This window comes from Artemia sp. Qi Xiang Cuo, chromosome 21 (genome assembly GCF_049724085.1).
Source record: "Artemia sp. Qi Xiang Cuo chromosome 21, ASM4972408v1, whole genome shotgun sequence".
NCBI lineage: Eukaryota > Metazoa > Arthropoda > Branchiopoda > Anostraca > Artemiidae > Artemia > Artemia sp. Qi Xiang Cuo.
In genome coordinates this window covers 5,960,607-5,974,586 of record NC_142814.1, presented here as the reverse complement: position 1 = coordinate 5,974,586, position 13,980 = coordinate 5,960,607, and positions in this window count along the sequence as shown.

Genomic DNA, 13,980 nt, shown 5'->3' with positions numbered 1-13,980 from the left:
CATTTAAAAGGGCAATTTGAATTTCCAATCAAATGAGCCCTTTTTGAAATTTCTACATCAACATTCAGTATAAACCTTATACACCCCCAGGGCATAACTTTCAACCCTTGCACTGAGGCCTCTGATAGGGTTGTCATCCTAAAACACCTAATTTCCAGAACTTTCGACTACGTTGAACAAAATGGATTTCCTAAAATTTTGATTGGATATAAAAATTTTGAAAGACCTAATTTCCAGAACTTTCTACTTCGTTGAACAAAATGGATATCTGAAAATTTTGATTGGATGTGTTAACCTCACTTACATAAAGTGTCAACATAACTTATAACCCTTGCCCTGAAGACTGTGGGGGGGGGAAGTGTCCTGATAAAAGGTATAATTTCCTGAACTTTAAACTGCGTGGAACAAAATGGCTATCTAAAAAATTTTGATTGGATGTGTTTGGGAAAATGGTGGGCGTGAGAGGGGGATTAGTTGCCCTTTGAATTTCCAATTGAATGATTCCTTTTTCACGTTTTTACGACAAAGATTTCAATGAAAACCTTATATGCCCCCAGAGCATAACTTATCCCCCTTGCACTGAAGACTGCGGGGGGAGTGTCCTGCTCAAAAATATAATTTCCTGAGCTTTAAACTGCGTGGAGCAAAACTGCTATCTAAAATTTATGATTGGATATGTTTGGGAAAATGGTGGGCGAGGAAGGGGTGTTAGTTGCCTTCCAATCACTTTCGACTATTAAAAAGGGCATCAGCCCTTTCTATTTTCAATCGAATGAGCCCTTTTCTAAGTTCCTACGACAACTCCTTCGTTACAAAGTGCCCTGGTCTAAACAACAACAACAACAAAAAAACTAATACATTATGCCCATGTCGATCTTTACTATAAAAGTGTTCAGCGTTCCAATCAGTTTCGACTATTAAAAGCACACTAGGCTTTTCGATTTCCAATCGAATGAGCCCTTTTTGAGTTTCTACGACAATACTTCCTATAAACACCTTATATGCCCCCAGGGCATAAATTACAACCCTTACCCTAAGGGCTGTGAGGGTGGTTGTCATCCTCTAAGACCTAATTTCCAGAACTTTCAACTACGTTAAACAAAATGGCTATCTCAAAATTTTGATTGGATATGTTTTGGAAAATCGTGGGCGTGAGAGGGCCGTTAGTCTTTCCCTAATCATTTTCAACTATTAAAAAAGGCACTAGCCCTTTCAGTTTCCAATCAAATGAGCCCTTTTGAAGCTTCTAAGACAATGCTTTCAATAAAAACCTTACAAGCCCCCAGGGGATACCTTAGAACCCTCGCCCTGAGGGCTGGGGGAAGCCGTCATCCTCAAAGACCTAATTTCCAGAACGTTCTACTACGTTGAAAAAAATGCAGATCTGAAAATTTTGATTGGATGTGTTAACCTCACTTACATAAGTGTCAACATAACTTATAACCCTTGCCCTGAAGACTGTGAGGGGAGTGTCCTGCTCAAAGGTATAATTTCCTGAACTTTAAAATGCGTGGAACAAAATGGCAATCTAAAAAAAATTTGATTGGATGTGTTTGGGGAAATGGTGAGCGTGAGAGGGGGGTTAGTTGCTCTTCAATCACTTTCGACTATTAAAAGGACACTAGCTCTTTCAATTTTCAATTGAAGGAGCCCTTTTTGATGTTTTTACAACATCGCTTTCTATAAAAATCTTACATGCTCCCAGGGCATAACTTACAACGGTGGCCCTAAGGGTTGTGGGGTGGGGGTGGGTTGTCATCCTTAAAGACCTAATTTCCAAAACTTTCAACTGCGTTGAATAAAATGGATATCTAAAAATTTTGATTGGATGTGTTTGGGGAAAAAGTGGGCTAGAGAGGGGGGCTAGTTGCCCTCAAATAATTTTCGAATATTAAAAAAGGCACTAGCCCTTTGAATTTCAAATCGAATGAGCCCTTTTTCAAGTTTCTACGACAAAGATTTCAATAAAAACCTTATATACTCACTGGGCATAACTAATAACCCCTGTTCTGAAGACTGTGGGGGGAGTGTCCTGCTCAAAGGTATAATTTCCTGAACTTTAAACTGCGTGGAACAAAATGGCTATCTAAAAAAATTTAATTGGATGTGTTTGGGGAAATGGTGAGCGTGAGAGGGGGGTTAGTTGCCCTTCAATCACTTTCTACTATTAAAAGGACACTAGCCCTTCCAATTTTCAGTTGAAGGAGCCCTTTTTGATGTTTTTACAACTTCGCTTTATATAAAAACCTTATATGCTCCCCGGGCATAACTTACAACCCTTGCCCGGAGGGTGGGGGGGGGGGGGATGGGTTGTCATCCTTAAAGACCTAATGTCCAAAACTTTCAACTGTGTTGAATTAAATTGCTATCTAAAATTTTGATTGGATGTGTTTGGGGAAAAGGTGGGCGTGAAAGGGGGTTTAGTTGCCCTCAAATCACTTTCGACTATTAAAAAGGGCACCAGGCCTTTGAATTTCTAATCAAATGTGCCCTTTTTCAAGTTTCTACGACGAAGCTTTCAATTGAAACCTCATATGCCCCCAGGACATAACTTACGACACTTGCCCTGAACATTTTTGGGGGATTATCCTTCTCAAAGGTATAATTTCCTTAACTTTAAACTCTGTGGAAAAAAAAATAGCTATCTAAAAAATTTTGATTGGATATGTTTGGGAAAATAGTGGGAATGGAAAGGGTGTTAGTTGCCTTCCAATCACTTTTGACTATTAAAAAGAGCACTAGCCATTTTAATTTCTAATCGAATGAGCCCTTTTTGAAGTTTCTCCGACGACGCGTTCTATAAAAACCTTATATGCCCCCAGGGCATAACTTACAACCCTCGCCCTAAGGGCTGTGGGGGAGTGTCCTCCTCAAAAACATAATTTCTATCTGGAAATCCAGAACACTGAACAAAATAGCTATCAGAAAATTTTGATTGGATGTGTTTGGGGAAAAGGTAGGTGTGATAGGGGGGTTAGTTGCCCTCAAATCACTGTCGACTATTAAACAGGGCACTAGACCTTTAAATTTCCATTAGAATGAGCCGCTTTTGAAGTTTCTAAGACTAAGATTTCACAAAAAACCTTATTTGCCCCCAGGATATTACTTGCATCAACTGCCCTGAAGACTGTGGGGGGAGTGTCCTGCTCAAAGGTATAATTTCCTGAACTTTAAACTGCGTGGAATAAAATGGGTATCTAAAGAAATTTGATTGGATGTGTTTGGGGAAATGGTGAGCGTGAGAGGGGGGTTAGTTGCCCTTCAATCACTTTCGACTATTAAATGGACACTAGCCCTTTCAATTTTCAATTGAAGGAGCCCTTTTTGATGTTTTTACAACATAGCTTTCTATAAAAACCTTACATGCTCCCAGGGCATAACTTAACACCCTTGCCCTGAGGGCGGTGGGGGGAGGGATGGGTTGTCATCCTTAAAGACCTAATTTCCACAACTTTCAACTGTGTTGAATTAAATTGCTATCTAAAATTTTGATTGGATGTGTTTGGGGAAAAGGTGGGCATGAAAGGGGGGTTAGTTGCCCTCAAATCACTTTCGACTATTAAAAAGGGCACTAGCCCTTTGAATTTCCAATCAAATGAGCCCATTTTCAAGTTTCTACGACAAAGATTTAAAAAAAAACCTTACATTCCCCCAGGGCATAACTTATAACTCTTGCCCTGAAGACTGTGGGGGGAGTGTCCTGCTCAAAGGTATAATTTCCTGAAATTTAAACTGCGTGGAACAAAATGGCTATCTAAAAGATTTTGATTGGATATGTTTGGGAAAATGGTGGGAATGGAAAGGGTGTTAGTTGCCTTCCAATCACTTTCGACTATTAAAAAGGGCACTAGCCATTTTAATTTCTAATCGAATGAGCCCTTTTTGAAGTCTCTCCAATGACACGTTCTATAAAAACCTTATATGCCCCCAGGGCATAACTTATAACCCTTGCCCTGAAGACTTTGGGGAGAGTGTCCTGCTCAAAGGTATAATTTCCTGAACTTTAAACTGTGTGGAACAAAATGGCTATCTAAAAAAATTTAATTGGATGTGTTTGGGGAAATGGTGGGCGTGAGAGGGGGGTTAGTTGCCCTTCAATCACCTTCGACTATTAAAAGGGCACAATCCCTTTCAATTTTCAGTTGAATAAGCCGTTTTTAATGTCTTTACAACATCACTTTCTAGAAAAACATTACATGCTCCCAGGGCCTAACTTACAATCCTTGCCTTGCGGGTGGTGGGGGGGGATGGGTCGTCATCCTTAAAGACTTAATTTCCAGAATTTTGAATTTCCAATCGAATAAGCCCTTTTTCAAGTTTCTACGACAAAGATTTCAATAAAAACCTTATATGCCCCCAGGGCATAACTTATGACCGTTGCCCTGAAAAATGTGGGGGGTGTGTCCTGCTCAAAGGTATAATTTCCTGAACTTTAAACTGCGTGGAACAAAATAGCTATCTAAAAAATTTTGATTGGATATGTTTGGGAAAACTGTGGGGATGGAAAGGGTGTTAGTTGCCTTCCAATCACTTTCGACTATTAAAAAGGGCACTAGCCATTTCAATTTCCAATCGAATGAGCCCTTTTTGAAGTTTCTACGACAACGCGTTCAATAAAAACCTTATATGACCCCAGGGCATACCTCAAAACCCTTGCCCTGAAGACTGTGGGGGGGGGAGTGTTCAACTCAAAGGTATAATTTCTTGAACTTTAAACTGCCTGGAACAAAATGGCTATCTAAAGAAATTTGATTGGATGTGTTTGGGGAAATGGTGAGCGTGAGACCCTCGCCTTAAGGGCTGTGGGGGAGTGTCCTCCTCAAAAACATTATTTCTATATGGAAATACAGAACACAGAACAAAATGGCTACCTGAAAATTTTGATTGGATATGTTTGGGAAAAGGTGAGCGAGATAAGGGGTTTAGTTGCCCTCGAATCACTTTCGACTATTAAAGAGGACACTAGACGTTTGAATTTCAAATCGAATGAGCCCTTTTTCAAGTTTCTACGACAAATATTTCAATAAAAACTTATATGTCCCCAGTGCGTAACTTATAACCCTTGCCCAGAAGACTGTGGGGGGAGTTTGCTGCTGAAAGGTATAATTTCCTGAACTTTAACTGCTTGGAACAAAATGGCTATCTCAAAATTTTGATTGGATGTGTTTGGGGAAATCGTGGGCGTGGAAGGGATGTTAGTTGCCTTCCAATTACTTTCGACTATTAAAAAGGGCACTAGCCATTTCAATTTCTAATTGAAAGAGCCCTTTTTGAAGTTTCTACGACAACGTGTTCTATAAAACCTTTATATGCCCCCAGGGCATAGCTTAAAACCCTTGTCCTGAGGGCTGTGAGGGGTTGTCATCCTCAAAGACCTAATTTACAGAACTTAAAACTACGTTGTATAATGTGGCTATCTCAAAATTTTTATTGGTTGTGTTTGGGGAAAAGGTGGGCGTGAGAGGGGGGTTAGTTGCCCTCCAATAGCATGAAGTTTCCTGCACCCAGGGCATAACTTACAACCGTGGCCCTAAGGGTTGTGGGGAGGGGGTGGGTTGTCATCCTTAAAGACCTAATTTCCAAAACTTTCAACTGCGTTGAATAAAATGGCTATATCAAAATTTTTCTTGGTTGTGTTTGGGAAAAAGGTGGGCGTGAGAGGGGGGCTAGTTGCCCTCCAATCACTTTCGACTATTAAAAAGGGCACTAGCCCTTTGAACTTCCAACCGAATGAGCCTGTTTTGGAGTTTCTACGACAACGCCTTCTATAAAAACCTTATATGCCCCCAGGGCATAACTTAAAACCCTTGCCCCGAGGGTTGTGGGGAAGTGTCCTCCTCAAAAAACATGTTTTCTATCTGGAAATCAACTACACTGAACAAAATGGCACACCGGCAGTATTGGCTTTTTGTGCTGATTCTAAATATATAGAAAATTTTCAGTTTATTGTTAACCACCCAATAATAAAAATCTGAGAAAATTTACCTGCTTTTTGAAAAAAGGGTAACCACCCCCAAAACAGCAAGCGACCTTATTGAAAATCCCTTTATAAGATATATCATATCAGAGAACCCTTCCATAGAGGTTTCAAGCTCCAATCTTCAAAATGTGGAATTTCGCTTTTTTTTTCAGATGAAACATCGTCAATGCATGTTTATTTTTATTTTTTTTCCAGGGATGATTGTATTAAACCAGAGATCCAAGATAATTGGGAGGGAGCTCATCAAACGTAAATTTAAAGCTCTTTTTTAAGTGACCATACAGATTGGGTCGGGTTGAAGTCGTATTTTCTGCCATTTTAGGGCACAAAACTAGGACTTTACCCTGAAGAGGACGAATTTGCAATCAATTTAAAATTCAGCGAAGCTAATTGATTTAAAAGTATCAATGACTATATTTTAGACTTCCCAGTTGCAAAAGAAGTTATGTCACACGGTGGCAGTACTGGATTCAGCCAAGTTGATTCGCTTTATTTGTAATGAAATTAGGCTACGTCTGGTGATCTGTAATTGCGTATCAGCTATAATGAGGGGGGTTTGGGTCATTGCTTAGGTGGGGGTAGGGTACATTTCTAAAAAAGTACATTTTAATGGACAAACTGCTTACTCTTCATGAGGCTTCAGATAAATGTTGAAAGATGTAGGGCGGGAGTAGGAATTAATTAAATTGTTTCTCTATGCAGCTAAAATGTTGCATTCATATATCTACCAGCACAGAGGGGGAAAAGGCAAGGTAGGCCATCATCAGCCCCACCAGTAAATTTCTTTGGGGTGGCAAATACTGCTAGGAACTTAATTTTCAGCAATTTTAAATGAAAATATTTTTCGTTTTTTTGTTTAGATGAAGTACTTCTACATGAATTTATTTAAACAAATGTATCTAATGTATTTATCGATAAAAAGTCCTATTGTAGAGATTGTTATGGCTTCACTTATGTATAAGATAAAAAGTCTCAGAGAATTTCCATCTATTCAAACAATAATACTCCTTTTCATCCAACCAAAATTCTTTAGTAGTAATATTAACAAGGATATTCGGTAACTTTTTACCAAATTACTATTCATCACCAATTTTTTAAGTATATTCAAATTTTATTCAAAATTGAAATTGCAAATTTAAATGTAGGACGGTACTAATCAACGTACAATTATTGATTTACACATTAAAAAAAAAATTAACCAGGGATCTCAGGGACCGATACCTCAAATTATATCTCGGTTAGGCCTGGGGTATGATTTGGAAACCAAACAGAAGCTAAATAAAAAAAGAGCTTTCCATCTGAAAGTAAGGAACGGATTTGAAACCTATTTGAACAGATTATTCTTTATATGAAGGGGCTGTCTCCTCCTTAGCTCCTTAGTCTTTACAGAAGTTCGGCTTTTTTCAAAATTTTTAAAGAAAATTTGCAATTGTAAAAAAAATAGTATTTTTCTAAGCACTAAAAAACTTTTGTTTAATGAGTAAGGTGATGAGAAGGGGGCAGTCCCAATTATATACTTGACTTACTTGACTTGACACTCTTGCTCGGTAGGGTCACCAGCGTAGAGGAAACTGGTTGACAGCGTTGTCAGTCTTCCGCAAGCAGCCCTGTCCGGGGCTAAGGTCGGGGCTTCATTTGGGTCGATGTTGCGGTTGAAGAGGCGTTGATTTATAACATCTGCTCATCTGATGCGCGGCCTCCCTCGAGGACGTTTCCAGACAATCGAGGGATTGAAGTTCGATTTGATTCTTGCAGGGGTAGTTGGTTGGAGATGGAGTAAATGGCCGTACCATCTTAGAGAACGAGCCTCTATGTAGGTGGAGAGTCTTACTAACTTGTAGGTCCACGTAATATCAGTATTGTGGATCTTGTCACACCATTTGAAACCTTCGATTCGACGCACATATCTAGTTAAGATTGAATCTACCTTTATTAGCTGTGTCTGGGTTATCGGCCATGTCTCAGAAGAGTACAGCATGATGCTTGAGACTGTGGCGTTGTAGATACGGGCCTTAGTAAGGCGACTAATTTGCGGTTTGTGGAACCGCAGCCGTCCGAATACAGAGTTTGCCTTGATTGATCTGGCTGAGATTTCGGCATCAATTGTGCCATTTGATGTAATGACAATTGTGCCATTTGAGGTAATGACTAGGGGACGAACCCCATTATATAGGTAATAATTTCTGTTCGGTTTAAGTTTTGGTGTCGCTCCTTACTATCAGTTGAAAAAATAGTTTTTTGAATTTAATTTCTGATCGTTTTGTTAGATAATGCTGGAAAATCGGATGCCCCCTTCATAGCAATGTCAATTCCCCATGAAAACTTCCTTCATGGAAAGATTCTCCCATGTAACCGTACCACGCCGTACCATGTCAACAGCTTGGCAGTTGATCGCAACAGTTAAGGATGATACCAATGCGGTCTTTTCTATGGGCATGATTTTCGTTTTCTTCCAGTTGATTTACAGCCCAACTCCGGAGGTAGTGGAGGAAAGGGTCTCGAGTGCAGAATTAAGTTGGTCGAGATTTTTGCTAAGGACGGCTACATCGTCGGCAAAGTCAACATCAGACAAAGTCTTCCCGGCATAACTTATTATATACAGAGAAATTTGAATTCATTTTAAGTTTTAAACTTGCACCTTACTTTAGTTGAAAAACCTTTTCTATTTGTTTAATTACATTTCATGAAACTGTAAAGTTTTATGATTACAATACTTCTGGTAATGCAGAAAAAACGATCAATATTTCACTGATCTCTGTTTGGTTTTTGGTGGGTTATCAAACAGTTCGTGTTAATAAATTTTAAGTAAGAAGCGACCCGGCTCAATAGTAACCGAAATTCTTAAAAACGGAATTTTTAAACCAATAGACAAAAAAAAAAAAAAAAAATACTACCTCTGTCCAGATTTTTAGAACCAAATATTTTAGTTGTTGAGCTACAAAAGTTAAGTTTTGTTCAATAACAAACACATAGTTATTGCACCTTTCAACTCTGCTGAAGAAAACAGTTATCTCAAAATTTGGATCGGACGACTCTGTAAATAAATGGCGTGGGAGGGGGCTTAATTGCACTCCAATTTTTTGGTCACTCAAAAAGGAGACTAGAACTTTTCTTTTCCGTTAGAACCAGCCCTTCCGTTAGAACGTTGAACAAAATGGATTTCCCAAAATTTTGATTGGATGTGAAAATTTTGAAAGACCTAATTTCCAGAACTTTATACTTCGTTGAACAAAATGGATATCTGAAAATTTTGATTGGATGTGTTAACCTCACTTACATAAAGTGTCAACATAACTTATAACCCTTGCCCTGAAGACTGTGGGGGGGGGAAGTGTCCTGCTCAAAGGTATAATTTCCTGAACTTTAAACTGCGTGGAACAAAATGGCTATCTAAAAAATGTTGCTTGGATGTGTTTGGGGAAATGGTGAGCGTGAGAGGGGGGTGAGTTGCCCTTTGAATGTCCCATCGAATGATTCCTTTTTCAAGTTTCTACAACAAAGATTTCAATAAAAACCTAATACGCCACCAGGGCATAACTTATCCCCCTTGCCCTGAAGACTGTGGGGCGAGTGTCCTGCTCAAAGATATAATTTCCTGAACTTTAAACTGCGTGGAACAAAACTGCTATCTAAAATTTATGATTGGATATGTTTGGGAAAATGGTGGGCGAGGAAGGGGTGTTAGTTGCCTTCCAATCACTTTCGACTATTAAAAAGGGCATCAGCCCTTTCTATTTTTAATCGAATGAGCCCTTTTCTAAGTTCCTACGACAACTCCTTCGTTACAAAGTACCCTGGTCTAAACAACAACAACAACAAAAAAACTAATACATTATGCCCATGTCGATCTTTACTATAAAAGTGTTCAGCGTTCCAATCAGTTTCGACTATTAAAAGCACACTAGGCCTTTCGATTTCCAATCGAATGAGCCCTTTTTGAGTTTCTACGACAACAATTTCTATGAACACCTTATATGCCCCCGGGACATAAATTACAGCCCTTACCCAAAGGGCTGTGAGGGTGGTTATCATCCTCTCAGACCTAATTTCCAGAACTTTCAACTACGTTAAACAAAATGGCTATCTCAAAATTTTGATTGGATATGTCTTGGAAAATCGTGGGCGTGAGAGGGCCGTTAGTCTTTCCCTAATCATTTTCAACTATTAAAAAAGGCACTAGCCCTTTCAGTTTCCAATCAAATGAGCCCTTTTGAAGCTTCTAAGACAATGCTTTCAATAAAAACCTTACAAACCCCCAGGGGATACCTTAGAACCCTCGCCCTGAGGGCTGGGGGAAGCCGTCATCCTCAAAGACCTAATTTCCAGAACGTTCTACTACGTTGAAAAAAATGCATATCTGAAAATTTTGATTGGATGTGTTAACCTCACTTACATAAGTGTCAACATAACTTATAACCCTTGCCCTGAAGACTCTGAGGGGAGTGTCCTGCTCAAAGGTATAATTTCCTGAACTTTAAAATGCGTGGAACAAAATGGCAATCTAAAAAAATTTGATTGGATGTGTTTGGGGAAATGGTGAGCGTGAGAGGGGGGTTAGTTGCTCTTCAATCACTTTCGACTATTAAAAGGACACTAGCCCTTTCAATTTTCAATTGAAGGAGCCCTTTTTGATTTTTTTACAAAATCGCTTTCTATAAAAATCTTACATGCTCCCAGGGCATAACTTACACCCGTTGCCATAAGGGTTGTGGGGAGGGGGTGGGTTGTCATCCTTAAAGACCTAATTTCCAAAACTTTCAACTACGTTGAATAAAATGGATATCTAAAAATTTTGATTGGATGTGTTTGGGGAAAAAGTGGGCTAGAGAGGGGGGCTAGTTGCCTTCAAATAATTTTCGAATATTAAAAAAGGCACTAGCCCTTTGAATTTCAAATCGAATGAGCCCTTTTTCAAGTTTCTACGACAAAGATTTCAATAAAAACCTTTTAGGACCCCAGGGTATAATTTAGAACCCTTTGCCAAGAGAATTTGGGGGGAGTGTCCAGCTCAAAGGTATAATTTCTTGAACTTTAAACTGCGTGGAACAAAATGGCTATCTAAAAAAATTTGATTGGATGTGTTTGGGGAAATGGTGAGCGTGAGAGGGGGGTTAGTTGCCCTTCAATCACTTTCTACTATTAAAAGGACACTAGCCCTTTCAATTTTCAATTGAAGGAGCCCTTTTTGATGTTTTTAAAACATAGCTTTCAAAAAAAACCTTACAGGCCCCCCGGCCATAACTCACACCCCTTGCCCGGAGGGTGGGGGGGGGGGGGATGGGTTGTCATCCTTAAAGACCTAATTTCCAAAACTTTCAACTGTGTTGAATTAAATTGCCATCTAAAATTTTGATTGGATATGTTTGGAGAAAAGGCGGGCGTGAGAGGGGGTTAGTTGCCCTCTAATCACTTTCGAATATTAAAAAGGGTAATAGCCCTTTGAATTTCCAATCAAATGACCCCATTTTCAAGTTTCTACGACAAAAATTTCAATTAAAACCTTATAGTCCCCCAGGGCATAACTTATAACCCTTGTCCTGAAGACTGTGGGGGGAGCTGAACTTTAAACTGCGTGGAAAAAAATAGCTATCTAAAAAATTTTGATTGGATATGTTTGGGAAAATAGTGGGAATGGAAAGGGTGTTAGTTGCCTTCCAATTACTTTCGACTATTAAAAAGGGCACTAGCCATTTCAATTTTCAATCAAATGACCCCTTTTTGAAATTTCTCTGACAAAGCGTTATACAAAAACCTTATATGTCCCTAGGACATAACTTACAACCCTCGTCCTAAGGGCTGTGGGGGAGTGTACTCTTCAAAAAAATAATTTCTATCCGGAAATTCACAACACTGAACAACATAGCTATCAGAAAATTTTGATTTGATGTGTTTAGGGAAAAGGTGGGCGAGAGAGGGGGGTTAGTTGCACTCAAATCACTTTCGACTATTAAAAAGGGCACTAGCCCTTTGAATTTCCAATCGAATGAGCCATTTTTCAAGTTTTTAAAAGATTTCAATAAAAATCTTGTATGCCCCTAGGACATAACTTATAACCCTTGCCCTGAAGACTGTGGGGGGTGTGTCCTGCTCAAAGGTATAATTTCCTGAACTTTAAACTGCGTGGAATAAAATGGGTATCTAAAGAAATTTGATTGGATGTGTTTGGGGAACTGGTGAGCGTGAGAGGGGGGTTAGTTGCCCTTCAATCAATTTCGACTATTAAAAGGACACTAGCCCTTTCAATTTTCAATTGAAGGAGCCCTTTTTGATGTTTGTACAACATAGCTTTCTATAAAAACCTTACATGCTCCCAGGGCATAACTTAACACCCTTGCCCTGAGGGCGGTGGGGGGAGGGATGGGTTGTCATCCTTAAAGACCTAATTTCCAAAACTTTCAACTGCGTTGAATTAAATTGCTATCTAAAATTTTGATTGGATGTGTTTGGGGAAAAGGCGGGCTTGAGAGGGGGGTTAGTGGCCATCCAATCACTTTTGACTATTAAAAAGGGCAGTAGCCCTTTGAATTTCCAATTGAATGAGCCCCTTTTCAAGTTTTTACAACAAAGTTTTAAATAAAAACCTTACATTCCCCTAGGGCATAACTTAGAACCCTTGCCCTGAAGACTGTGGGGGGAGTGTCCTGCTCAAAGGTATAATTTCCTGAAATTTAAACTGCGTGGAACAAAATAGCTATCTAAAAGATTTTGATTGGATATGTTTGGGAAAATGGTGGGAATGGAAAGGGTGTTAGTTCCCTTCCAATCACTTTCGACTATTAAAAAGGGCACTAGCCATTTTGATTTCTAATCGAATGAGCCCTTTTTGAAGTCTCTCCAATGACACGTTCTATAAAAACCTTATATGCCCCCAGGGCATAACTTATAACCCTTGGCGTGAAGACTGTGGGGAGAGTGTCCTGCTCAAAGGTATAATTTCCTGAACTTTAAACTGCGTGGAACAAAATGGCTATCTAAAAAAATTTGATTGGATGCGTTTGGGCAAATGGTGAGCGTGAGAGGGGGGTTAGTTGCCCTTGACTCACTTTCGACTATTAAAAGGGCACTAGCTCTTTGAATTTTCAATTGAATGAGGCTTTTTTGATGTTTTTACAACATCGCTTGCTTTAAAAACCTTATATGCTCCCAGGGCATAACTTACAACCCTTGCCCTGAGGGTGGTGGAGGGGATGGGTCGTCATCCTTAAAGACCTAATTTCCAAAACTTTGAATTTCCAATCGAATGAGCCCATTTTCAAGTTTCTACGACAAAGATTTCAATAGAAACCTTAGATACGCCTAGGGCATAATTTGTAACCCTTGCCCTGAAAACTGCGGGGGGAGTGTCCTGCTCAAAGGTAAAATTTCCTGAACTTTAAACTGCGTGGAACAAAATAGCTATCTAAAAAATTTTGATTGGATATGTTTGGGAAAACTGTGGGGATGGAAAGGGTGTTAGTTGCCTTCCAATCACTTTCGACTATTAAAAAGGGCACTAGCCATTTTAATTTCTAATCGAATGAGCCCTTTTTGAAGTCTCTCCGACGATACGTTCAATATAAACCTCACAAGCCTCAGGGCATAACTTATAACCCTGGCCCTGAATTGTGTGGGGGGAGTGTCCAGCTCAAAGGTATAATTTCTTGAACTTTAAACTCCGCGGAATAAAATGGCTATCTAAAAAAATTTGATTGGATGTGTTTGGGGAAATGGTGAGCGTGAGACCCTCGCCCTAAGGGCTGTGGGGGAGTGTCCTCCTCAAAAACATAATTTCTATCTGGAAATCCAGAACACTGAACAAAATGGCTATCTGAAAGTTTTGATTGGATGTGTTTGGGGAAAAGGTGGGCGAGAGAGGGGGCTAGCTGCCCTCCAATCGCTTTTGACTATTGAAAGGGGCACTAGCCCTTTGATTTTCAAATCGATTGAGCCCTTTTTCAAGTTTCTGCGACAAAGATTTCAATAAAAACCTTACATGCCCTCAGGGTGTACCTTATAACCCT